This window comes from Morone saxatilis, unplaced genomic scaffold (assembly GCF_004916995.1).
Source record: "Morone saxatilis isolate NCDOM2014 unplaced genomic scaffold, NCSU_SB_2.0 Contig7, whole genome shotgun sequence".
NCBI lineage: Eukaryota > Metazoa > Chordata > Actinopteri > Moronidae > Morone > Morone saxatilis.
Window position 1 is genome coordinate 11,850,829 of NW_023340246.1, and position 12,535 is coordinate 11,863,363.

Consider the following 12,535-nt stretch of genomic DNA (forward strand, 5'->3'; position numbering starts at 1 on the left):
TCCCCCCCCCCCCTTTAGCCTTTTGGGATGAGTTAGAGTCTCGGTGGGGCAATTTATTTGCATAAGCTACATTTTTACAACATGTAGGCTTTAGCCTTTGTATAGGCGAATTTGGACTTACACAATATATAGTATGTTTTTATATATGAGCTCATATCTGAGCTTATCCTAAGTAAGAGTTTTTATCAATCCATGAACGACATAAGAAGGATAGTTTGTGCTAGTATATCTCATTATCAAATTAAAAACTATATGAATCAAAAATGTGCAGCAGGGTGATGTAGCCAGGACTTACAAGTTTATATTTCCCTATAGTTCAACCCCAGGAGACACCATATAATGACATTCTCTGATTTGTATTTTGAAATATATTTGTTTTATTTTCTGTACATATTATCTCCCTACTAAATTGTTTTTCTATTGTTTTTTTTTTTTAATTGATCAATTACAAACTTAGTCAAACTTAAATATGTTACATTTTAACAAATATCTTTAAAAATCCATCATGTGTAAGTATAATGTGAACCTCTCCTCTCATGTTAGCCTTCATCCCTGTAGAAGTAGTATTGTTTATCATTAACGTTTTGTATATTTAGGTATGTATACACTGTGATCATTTGTTCACATATTTTTATGTGTCATTCCGCTACCTTAAACCACCTTAAACAAGTCCTATTTTATCTGATTTAATATGCTGCCTCTGCTGCAATATACTGCCACCCACTTGTTAGCCCTTGTGAGCAGGGTCCATAGTGATCTCATTATACCTTTTCAAAGCAAACTCTACTAACACCTCAGCAAATGATTAATGGCTGTATCCTACAAGGATGTCACTGGAACATTTAATGGTGACACAGGAGAGAAAGAAATATGAAGATTACCATCCAGGGCCCAACAAGTTTATTAAACAGCCATTAAAGTGATCTCTTGTTTGGGTGAGAGTGGGGTCCTATTGTACTGGATTATAGTGATCTTCTGAAAATTACACATACCGGTAGTCAAAGATAGACATAATTGCTGTATATGTATTTATTTGTAATTCATTGTGGATTTAATGACCGGTGTAAACAGTCAACTGAACTCTCAGCAGAATAAAGACAATCTTATTTGTGACCAAAGTGCAGCCTCTTGTGGCTAAAACTTACAGCAGCAGCAATAATTATTATAAAGTGTTTACAAAGCAAACACTTAAAAACCTTTATATTAGTTATATGTCTTATACCCCCTACAGTAATTATAGTGTAAAGAAAACATCATCTAAGCTTTACAGTGGTTCCCAAGCGTTTTCCTTAAAGGACCCCTTTTCTATCATTGAGTAAACTGACAATCCCTGACTGACATATTTTATGGATAATTCATATTATATTCAATGTATAACAGCATAACAGTACAGAACAGCTGATAAACTGTACAATTAACCCAAATAGTGAATGTAATACTGCAGGAAGTTTATGTAAAACCAACAATTTCTTCCTGTGAATATTGCATCATGATTTTTTTTTTGACAGACTGTCTGTCTGTATTATGTTTTTGTTTTTTTTAACAATCATAAATACTTTTTTTTAGCAGTCACTCTCTTTGCCTTTTGTCTAGTTAGAAAACTCTGATTAAACCGTGCTTCTGTCCGAATCCTAAAAGTTACAGGAGAAAAGCTCTGGAAAATTCAGGCATTAAGTTGTTAAGAGGCATTCTGCTATATTAATAATTAAAGGAGAATTAGTGAGCCAGGTTAAAACCAAGGACACAACAAAACATTACATAAATGGATGATACATAACTGTAAGAGTATCTAAGAGTTTTAATGTGCTTTTAAAAGAAAGGTGCAGCACAGTGTGTCTCAACTCTATGAGAAACGTGTTTTTGATTATCTATTTTGGAAAAAGGTCGAGGACTGTGCTTCCTGAGACATCCTGTGGGAGATGCTGTGGGAGTGTAAAACACTGGCATTGTTGTTCTGACACCTTCAGTACTTTTACACCCAGTGTGAATTATGTTTTGCTTCACTGACATTAAGGTGGGTTTCAGACACCCAAAAGGGCACAAGTGGCAGTATGTGTCTATTTCTGGTGGGCAAGAGGAAGGATCTTGTAATAAAGAGACAATAGTTACAATAGAAATGGTCCCATAAAGAATGATTAAAATGTTTGGATCTCTGGCAGCAGCAGCAAGAGCATTAAAACAACATCTGTCTACCTCATCTCGTCTTTTTCATGGTTTTATTTGCTTTCTTGTTTAGCTCATTGTTATTGCCAAAGTTATTGTGCACTTCATTATTTTTGCAATGTCAGTTATTGCACACAATGGGAAGTGTTTGATTTGTATCTGGTTTCTCTAGGTTTTGGGGATTTTCTAATGACATTTTCTGAGTAACGGTCTTCACCACTGGTCTAAAGTTGGACAGCTAGATAAATTAGGTTTTCCCTGCTTTGTATTTTCAACACAAGACATATTTATGATAAAAACCTGTATAAATACACCTGATACGACTAAGATTAAGACAAAGGAGTCCAAACCACAGACACAGTTTTCCAGATAAATCTCAGTCACTACAGATTAATATGCCAGTACAGACTGTTTTATTTTAAGAAACTCTATCCAAAAAACCTGTAAATTAAAACATGACAAAGTAGATGAAAGTTGAAGAAAGCCTTTAAATATGGTATAATAAATTATGCTGCCTTAACACACTGGCACAGTTACCATTAACAACTGATGTAATGGACAGTTTCTTCCATTCACTGCATTTATCTTTTTACATAAATTTAAGTTAGATGTGGAACTTTGTGTAATACAAGGAGTGAGGGGGGCTTGTTGTTTGCGTGGAGGTCCAAGGAAACAGGGAGTTAATTCCTCTATCCTTGAGCATTTATTAACATCCGCAACATGAAAACCTTTGGCGTCTGACTTGGAAAGTGCTTAACATGCATCCTGCTCTGTAAGTTTGGCAAATAAAAAAGAAGTTAGGAGTAAGTAAATGTGTAATATAAAATAAAAATATACAGGAAATGTCTTTCTTTTTGGTCAATTGGGTCAAATTTGTCAAACTTTGTTAACAAAACAAGCGTGAGGAGGAACGACTGAGAGTCAGTTGTCTTGTTATTGTGTTTGTATTGTAATCCCTATTCATAAATTAGTAACCTTATATAACCTTATATAACACCTTATTTGGATAGTCCACCTACACATAGTTTGAGTTTAGTTTTGGTTCAGGAATGTTCATGAATTGCAGATAATCTGTTAAACATCTACAGACAAAGCGAAACAAGTGAAACATTACAAATACTCGGTAAACTATTCGTATGTGGATTATCCAAATAAAGTGTTACCCTCAAATCTCGCCCCTGACAAATCCCCACCATATCATAATGAAAAAAAAGCTAAAACTAATCCTGAAACTAATACAAGCAAACCTAAAACTAAACATTTTGAAACAAGAAAACACTGTGGAAACTAACTGAAACTAAACCCAATTGCTGCAGAATTATTTCCTTGGTGTATATGTGTATCTATGTATTTATTCATATAAATAACTGGCTCATTTTATTTATTATCATTATACAAACCTGTGCTCTATACATTTCCTTGATTCCTTGAAACAGAAACAAAAATAAACAAAGCCTGGTTCAGACATTGACCTAAATTCACATAAACTGACAAGACCTCTCAGAGCTGCACTCACCCTGATGGAGCAATACACCTTACAGTCTCCAGTATGTTCAACTAATAGCTGTGTGTCTCACTGAAACACTTCAGCGGGTGATTTCACTGCATGTCTTTGCTGACGTCAGCTGTTTTAAGTGTTTTGTTTGAACTGAAGATCCGGCTTTCAATGGCATCAATCAGTTGCAGACCTCCAGGGACCCCAAAAGCCCCAATTATGTTGATTTTACAATTTTACATGTGATTAAATGTAAAATTGTTTAGAATTTGCACAGTTCAACTAAGGTGTTTCTTCCATCATTACTGTGCCTAATCTTGTGGTCCTTTCTTTAAGAGGGCCCCTACGTCAAGACTTTATTATAGGCCCATTTTTGGCACCTGGGCCACATCACAGGTTAGTCCAGCCATGGCTGCAGCAGAGTAAAAGATGCAGATATATATTATATGCTAATAAGCTAGTAATAAACATTGTGTTACACATAATCAAGTTACATCAAAAAATTAAAGACTCTCAAATGTCACTCCATTATATGACATAAAATGCTATGAAGAAAACAACACGTCAATCACCATCTTAAAAGGACCAGTGTGTGCAAAAATCTATCTATAACCAGCGTTTGGTTTGTCCTTTCTGGGCTAATGTAGAAACATTCAACATGGTGGACTCGTAGAAGAGGACCTTCCCTCTGTAGATAAGGGCTCATTCAAAGTTAACAAAAACAATTCTTATTTTCATTTGATTATACACTAATAAAACATGAATATTATATTCCATTTCTGCCAATAGATCCTCCAAAATGTTACAAACTTGACCTTTAAAGTAAAAAAGGGAAGAAGAATTAGAAGAAATTATTTTAACTTAGTTTCAAAGCACTTCACTATCAAGAAAGAGAAAAAGGATTAGTGAATGTTAGTAAAGTAAAACTGTAATGAAACATAAAAATAAAAAGGTATACTGTAAAGATTGTAACCTTCTTGCTACACTAATCATGTGTGGCACTTTTTCACTAGATAGATACAAGTTTTAAAAACTAAAGTATGAATTAACACATCTACAACTCAGTTTTACCTGTAAAGAGTTAGCTTGGTGTGTGTGATGACGTCTATCAGTTTGACGCATCCTCATGTGTGGCCTAAAGCCAGAGTAGCTCCCCCCTGAACATCATGCATTGGGATTTGACGGTATGAAAAAAGTTCATCCTTTGTCGAACCCGCGGTGAGTTCTGATATAAGCCGGCATGTGTCCTAAAATATATCGAGAGGCAGATTCTGTCTACTAGCTAAGGCCATGGCCACAGTAAGTGGATACTTTTGAGCACACATCCCTCTCTTCGATTTGTTCTTTCATCCGCGCTAAGCCAGTGTTTCCCACCCAAAACCACTTAGATTTTTTAAAACACTCCTCCAAGTTGACAACTTTAAAAACATTTGCCTCAAAATAGAGTAGTTAGAGGAAATAGGGCTTTTGAAATGATCTGACATTTTGCAACCTTTTGCAGCGTGTAAATATGACTTTTCACTTCTTTTCGCTTGAATCTCTTCTTTGAACCTCAGCTGCTTCCTCCTACGAGGCAAGGGAGGAATCTTGGCATCACACATTTGCCAAATGGGACATTTCTCCTCACTCGGGCAATATTTTGAAGTGACGTCAGCCTATTCATGACGCACAGTTGCATAACCTGACACTGAGCTTGTAATGAATTGCTCAGGATAATGAGAAAAGCTGCAAATACTTCACATAAAGTCTGTAATTGGTTTGTAAAAGGTTACAGGTACAGTAAGTCTATCCATTTCAAGCTTGGGTGGCCTATTATAGGACTAACAGCCTATATAGTTGATGTAATATCCTACTCTGCAGCTTTGGGGGGAAATAATTGGACTTTCTCTCTCTCTCTCTCTCCTCTCTCTCTCTCTCTCTCTCTCTTTCTATCTCTCTGACTGAGCTGAGATGCACTTGGAAATGAACAGAGGACATCACAAATAGAAGATCCTAGCCGGCTAATGACTAAACAGTAAAAGGTGGTGTTGTATTTTTATGATTCGTTGTTATATAAATCAAAATCATCAAATAAATGGAACAAAATGAAATTTATATACATATATATATAATAAAAGCAACATCTGAATTGGACTTTTTCAAGTTTATCAGGATGGACATGGCTGTTATGTATCTATGTATCTATTTTGTTCTGTTCAGACAGTTTGACAAAACAATATTGTGGAAGTGATGCAGTGATGGTCATTTTAGAGCCCCTTCATGTCAGCCACAGTGATCATAGTGTCTTCACTTCTTCTTCACTTGGAACTCTTGAGGGCCTTTTTATTGACAGAACGTTGAATATACAATATGGGTTCAAGAGGTAGAAAATCCATAGAAACTCCCATGACAGATTCCAAAAATTGTCAGAATACATGATAACTTTTAAGTTCCTCGAAGTTGTAAATAACCCATCAGTGTATTCACAGGGCTGTTTATATGGACATAAACATAACCCCACTTAAAGGAACCAAAGACTCGACAGCTACTGTGTGGCCCAATCCCAGAGACCACCAGCCTTTACCATAAGAATTAACCATCATTGTTTGAAGGAAAAATCTAAGAATATTCAATATTTTTCTTAATTTTGAGGCTAGAATTTATTTTAGTTTGGAGGCCAGTACCAATCAGTTTTCTTTAAGGAAATACTGGGGTGGCTGCTAGATGTGACACATAGCTAACTTCCCATAGACATGTTTTTCTACCTTCTCCTGACTGACTTCGGTAAGAGTTTGAATACGTTATGCTTTATGGTTCGTTGATCTGATTGGCAATCAGTGTCAGTGGTATGTGCTACAAGAAATACTAGGAACATAGGGATTCACAAACACTCCCATAGGATTTATAATCGGAGAGACCCTCATGGGGCAGACCTTAATTGACACCCTGGAGAACTGACAAGAGAGGAGATGAGGAAGCATTATTATCTAATTGAAAGTTATCCCCTGGGTTTGTAACAGGTTTGCAATTCTGCAGGGACTGAGTGTTACTGTTAGGTTGTACATATTGGTTGGTATATTGAAACAAAAGCAAACAAAACCCGTTCAACTCAAGGTTGACATACTAATTTCTTCTGGAGTATCTACTCTTCTTCAGCCAGTTTGCTGTAGATGTTCAAACTCTCCATTGTTCTGGACACAATGGAAAGGGACCTTAAGTTTTAATTGACAAATTCTCCCATGGTCAATAATGACTTGTCAGCCTCAACAAAATTATTCATATTAAAGTGGAGTGTCTTCCCTTCAGGGCATGTTCTGTCACCTTTTGTTAATTAACAGACAAAAACAGCACCAAAAAAAGAGAAAAAAGTAAAACCTTAGATTTGTAGACAGTGGTGCTGAACAACATGCTAACAAGCAAATAAAAAAAGAGGAATGCTTGTGGTGTGGTGTGTTTGTGTTCATGTGTGTTCTGGTGGAGCAAGAGCTGTTTCTAAAATTGCTTTTAGTCTCGTAATATCTAATAAAACCTGATATGATATAATAAAGAATAACCTTTCATGTTGGATCGAGCTTTTAAGAAACAATCTGGGGATACTATTGAGGGCAGAGCCCCATCTGAAACAGCATTTGTTACATTTTTGGGAATTCCCTTCACCACAGCTAAATCCAAAGTTGGGGGGACACAGCCTCAGTAAGGTAAACAATACAGATCTGGTCTAAGAATTACAGTATGATTATATAATAATTGCTTACAATGTGCTATTTTTATTACACTATTAAAGTAACATTATATGAGATCTGGTATTTGTTGCCGTTTAGAACTTTGGACTTTGCACAAATAGTGAATTTCTCACTTTTTTCTAAAGTTGAACAAATCAATAATTTATCAATTACAGACTAAATAATCAGCAGATTAATCCAGAATGAATATATAATAATATATAATAGTATAAAAGTCACAGCTGACATATTTCTACAGCACTGCTTAGATACTTTGGATACATTTTCCTGATTATACTTTTACTTGTCTGTATGTCAACATTCTATAAAAACATGAAGTATGTAGGTTTCTGGCCCAGTTGATCATGGTGTGTCTTCATTGGGACCTGACAACAGCTGCAGTTCAAACTGTTCACATGACAATATGCTGAGCTGGTTTTCATCTCAGAGCTCATTCAGTCAGACCACATGTGCTGTTTTTACTTGGTGCTCTGAGGGGTCTTTGTACCAAGCACTGGTCATGTGAGTGTCAGTCAAACAGTCCAGGGGGAGGGTTACTCCTAAATCATCGTGGTGCTAAATGTTCTCATGTGTGAAATAGTTTCCAGTCCTCCCGTTGACCTCAAACTATTAGGCACCCTATTGTGTGTGTAAATATCAAATGGTGTTGATATGGTTTCAATTTGGTCAGTATTCTGAACCAATATGTCTGTAACCCTGGTGGTTTGTTGACTTCCATATTAATTGGGGTCCCACAGAACCAAGTGCATTGTGTAAAAAAAAAAGGGGGCAATTCTTCCCTTTGCCTGCATACAAAGTACCATCAACACCAATCACAGGTATATAGCATAATAAAAATGCATTATTTTAACCAGGTTTTACAGACGCCAAATATAGATAAGGTAAAGTAGTAAAAAAAAAAAAAAAAGGATATACTTACACAATATCTGCCTTGTTTGAACACTAATGTTTACTGTTCAGTGCAGCAAAGATGCCATATGATATCTCCATCTGCAGCTGCATAGGTGAGATCTGAAAGGAAGTCTCTTTAGATACTCTCTAAAAACCTCTGCAGGTTGATGAGATGATAATACTTGTATACATAGCAGTTGGTTAAATGGCAGAGTCATTATTAGGCAGTGATTCACACCCTGCACAGCCTTGTCTGGGGGTTGCATTATTATTATTACGCAGTGAAAGCAACATCAACAGGGAGGTGAATTACACTCTTAGGTGCTGTTGGAATGCATCATCTCCATTTGTTTTTAACCATTATTTATCCATCGAAGAGGTGGCTTAACAAGCATGCTCTTTTTGTTTTAGCATTCAGATCCAGTAATGACTCAAATTCACAAGCAGGAGCCGACCAGAACAAACACCACCTGCAGAGGAGGGCCACATGGAGGTTAAGTGTCTTCAACCTACAGAGGGAGAAGAGAGAATGACTCCTACTTTGGACTGTCCACTTTCAGGTCTTAAATCTTTTTTTCTCATTATCATTTTAACCATCTTTAATCTGCAAACATTATGTTCTAAAATATTTATATATTTTCTTGTGATTTTTGTGATTAAAAAGATTGCGTAAAGCGTTATCTGCTTCTCCTACTGCTCACAATGTAATTTGTAAACCCAAAGATCTTACAGCAGCACCTTTTGCACCATTTCCACTTAAAAATGTGTGTAGATTATATTCAGAAAATCTAGATATCATAACTGCAAGATGCTGCAGGTAAAAATGTCCGTATAGAGGTGAAATATGTGGCATCAACACTGTGAATATAAAAAGTTTAAACTTATCTACACATTTCATGTTATTGCAAAGAACAATAAATTGATAGAGAAACATTGTTTTCGATTTTTTTAAATGGATAACAAAAGGTAACTAAATAATTTTAGTTTCCGCCCATGTAAGGAACATGAGGATTTGCTAAGGAATCTAAAGACTATCGTGAAGTGTAAGACAACAGGTTATCAGTTAAAAAGCTATTTTTTATTTTTATAGGAAGGGTGGAGGAACAGGGCCATTTAAAACTGTGTGATGGGTAATTAGAGATTTTTACTTGCATTCTTAGAAGATAAAGGGTTGACAGTTTTCCATAAAGAAAAACTCCTAAAACACTTAAAGATGTATCTGAAGTTTGATATATTGTCATAGGTAAACATAATTCATGATTCATTCTTTACGTTTGACACAAAAACATTGTCTCCACCTTTCTTTTCATCAGTTTAATTACTAACTGTGTTATTGATTATCAAATAAAGAAACAACATTTTAACACAAATGTTACTTTTTAATTCAATGTTCTCTTTGTCCTGACCAACAAAACAAATAAAACATTCAGCAAGGTCAGACTAAAGTTCACTAAAGCGTGGAAAACAGTGTTTTTCTATTGAGCAATATAAAAAGAATTCAACCTCAATGTGTCCTCTTCCCAGAAGATAAACAGCTTGAACAGATATGTAACCGATAGAATGATGAGAACAGACGTGTTTTTTCATAACTTCCCCCAACCTAATAACTGTTTAAGATTTGCAGTGTCTGTTTCTTATTGGAGACCTGCGCTCTCAGATAAAATATCTATAGTCAAAGGAATTGGATTATTTGCCTTAATTCGTGACCTTTAGACACTGTTGGCATCCTGACATCAGTGAGCCAGATGTTCGCTTTCTTACTCGACCTTGTGGTCGTTTCAAAATAAGCACATTTTAGACACAGTGGTATCTTGTGATTCACCTCCCCTTTTTACTATTTTAGGGTTTGACCACAGAAGGAAACACATTTGACTTGTTGGCAAAGAAACACATATTAGATAAAATAAAATGGATTTTGGGCAACTTTATCAACAACAAAGCCTTCTATTATCTTTAATAGTTGATGTTTTTTATGTGTTTAGAAAACCTTCCAGTATTGCTTGTTGTTTTTTTATATGACATCACTGTTAAATCTTCCTTCTATTTTAATATATGTAATAATACCATTTGGAGTAATAATCTTTATTGTCCAAAAGGAAAGGTTTCCACAAACCTGCACATGCTCAAATAAAAAACTAAAATACACACAATATTTAATTTTGGGCTGCTATATGTGGCAAAAGGGACACAACTAGAATAATATATAATATATAAATTAGAATAATATAATAATGCACAATGTTTAAGTTGTAGCATTCATTGAACAGAGCCAGTTTACTTTAAATGAATCTCAGCACGACTCATGATTTATGTTTAACTGACAATATAGCTTGATTCATTTACATGGTAACTCTGCTACTTTGCACTAGTTTACAGGATGCTATTTCAAGATTTTATTGGCAAGTACTTATGCCAATAAAATGGCATACATCAGCATTTACTGACAAAACGGTTCAAGTCTTACTACTTATTCAGTCACTTTGTCCTCTTGGAGACATGGTGAAGACTTGAATGCTTGAACGAATAAATGTTTTGAAGTCAGACAGAACAGGTACAAATGAACAAAAAAGATGCATTTATCAGTTTCTCTTACAGCAGGCACATGTAGCCCTCTCTTTACTCCATCAAACTCGCGTTATTATGTCAGGTTTGTCCTTGTATATTATTCCTTGAAAAAATCTATACGCCCAAACAGAAAGCTGTGTATATGGAAGACCTATTGGCATTTAACAGGTGAAAGGAAAGTGATTTTCTTTTCAATCTTTTCCTTTTATAAAGCACTGTGTGTGTTTGTGTGTATCTTATCCATTCAAGGTGTAGTCATGACGTCCAGCCAGTGAGTCAGGTCTTCCTAATGAAGTTTCCACACAGGGACACATGCACCCCTTGTAAACCAGAACCGCAGAAAAACGATCCAATCAGTCAAATTGATTAACACACTTCACTCCTGCTCGCCAGCCTTTTTTAAAAGACGCTGCTCTCAACAATTTGGATTGACCTTTGAGGGATTTAAGAGCCGGGATTAACAGGAGTCCACTAATGAACTGCAATTGCTGCATTCAATCTGTGTAAGATAATGTAAACGTTTTAGAATCCTACCTGAGAGCACGGAAACATCCAAATAATCCTAACCCATTAAGGATACTTGTAAGCTTGTAAGATTGCAACCAGTGAAAGAAGCAAGAGGAAGAAGAGGAGGACAGCAGTTTAACAACTAGTTCACTAATGCTTCACCTGTTGTCTGGTGACGTGAGTTGTACCATTGATTAAAAAGTGTGTGGGTGGCCTATACCAACCATACACACAAATACACACACCTCCCCATCCAGAGAGGAGCAGGAGACCCCTTACCTCAATCACACCCTGAGGCCTTGAGACTCCGAGCTCCATACCTCATGCGTCTATAAAAAGCTTTCCTCCTCTAAGGAAGCCACAGCAGACCCTCTCCTACTGAGTGTTTCATCACAGAGCAGAGAGAAAGCAGAAGAGGAGGAGAGGGATCACAGTTAAGAGTCACCACTCTGGGAGATCTGTGGACAAACGGAAGGAGACAAACAAGAAGAGAGAAAAAGAAAGCTTTTGGAAAAGGTAAAACATTTTCCCTGAACTTGCTTTGTGGATTCTTGTCATTTTAGCATGGAATTAAAATTGGGTTTGACTGTTGTTAGCCTGTTGTTCTTCTGAACGAATGAGCATGAGTGATTAACTTCACTCACTTATTGATCTATCAACGATTTTCTGACATGCAACTGTATTTGCTTTGTACATTATCATTCAAGTGGATTTAAATTTCAGTTACACCTCAGCTTTTTTAAGAATCGCATAGTTGTCTCAAGTGATATTTGAATGGCTTTTCATTAAGATATACCTCTCCAAACACTTATCTAACTAACAGACCTTTTAAAAAACTCCATATTTCATTAACACATATGGTTTCAATCTATTTTGATTGCAGCTCTCTGGCTTCTTTTATCCGAATATGTCTGTGGAGAGCAGAGCTCAGCTGAGTGAGTCATACTGTAGGAAGAGTGTAGATGAGTCTCTGCCAGAGTTACAAAGACGATGGCCCACCAAGGAGTCACTCCTTAGAAAAATAGAGAAGGGAGGGAGAAACAACAAGATGCAATTTCCCAACAAATGAAAGAAAATGAACTCATCCCCTGTTAGAAATGTAATGCAGCAAGATGAAAAATGTGGGGAAAAAAGGGCGATGGGATTTTCTATAGGCGCTTTAAAATGTTAATATCTGTAAAAAAAAAAAAAA

The 12,535-nt window shown here is 36.0% G+C and overlaps 1 protein-coding gene across 1 annotated transcript in view; it reads left to right on the plus strand.

Annotated features, from left to right (window-relative positions):
* The first annotated feature begins 11,723 nt into the window (after positions 1-11,723).
* Positions 11,724-12,535, plus strand: part of LOC118340700 (pro-opiomelanocortin-like) — a 6,434-nt gene continuing 5,622 nt past the window's right edge. Inside the window, exon 1 of the mRNA XM_035678815.1 lies at positions 11,724-11,859. The gene's annotated coding sequence lies outside the window, so the exon portion shown is untranslated. The remainder of the gene's footprint in view (positions 11,860-12,535) is intronic.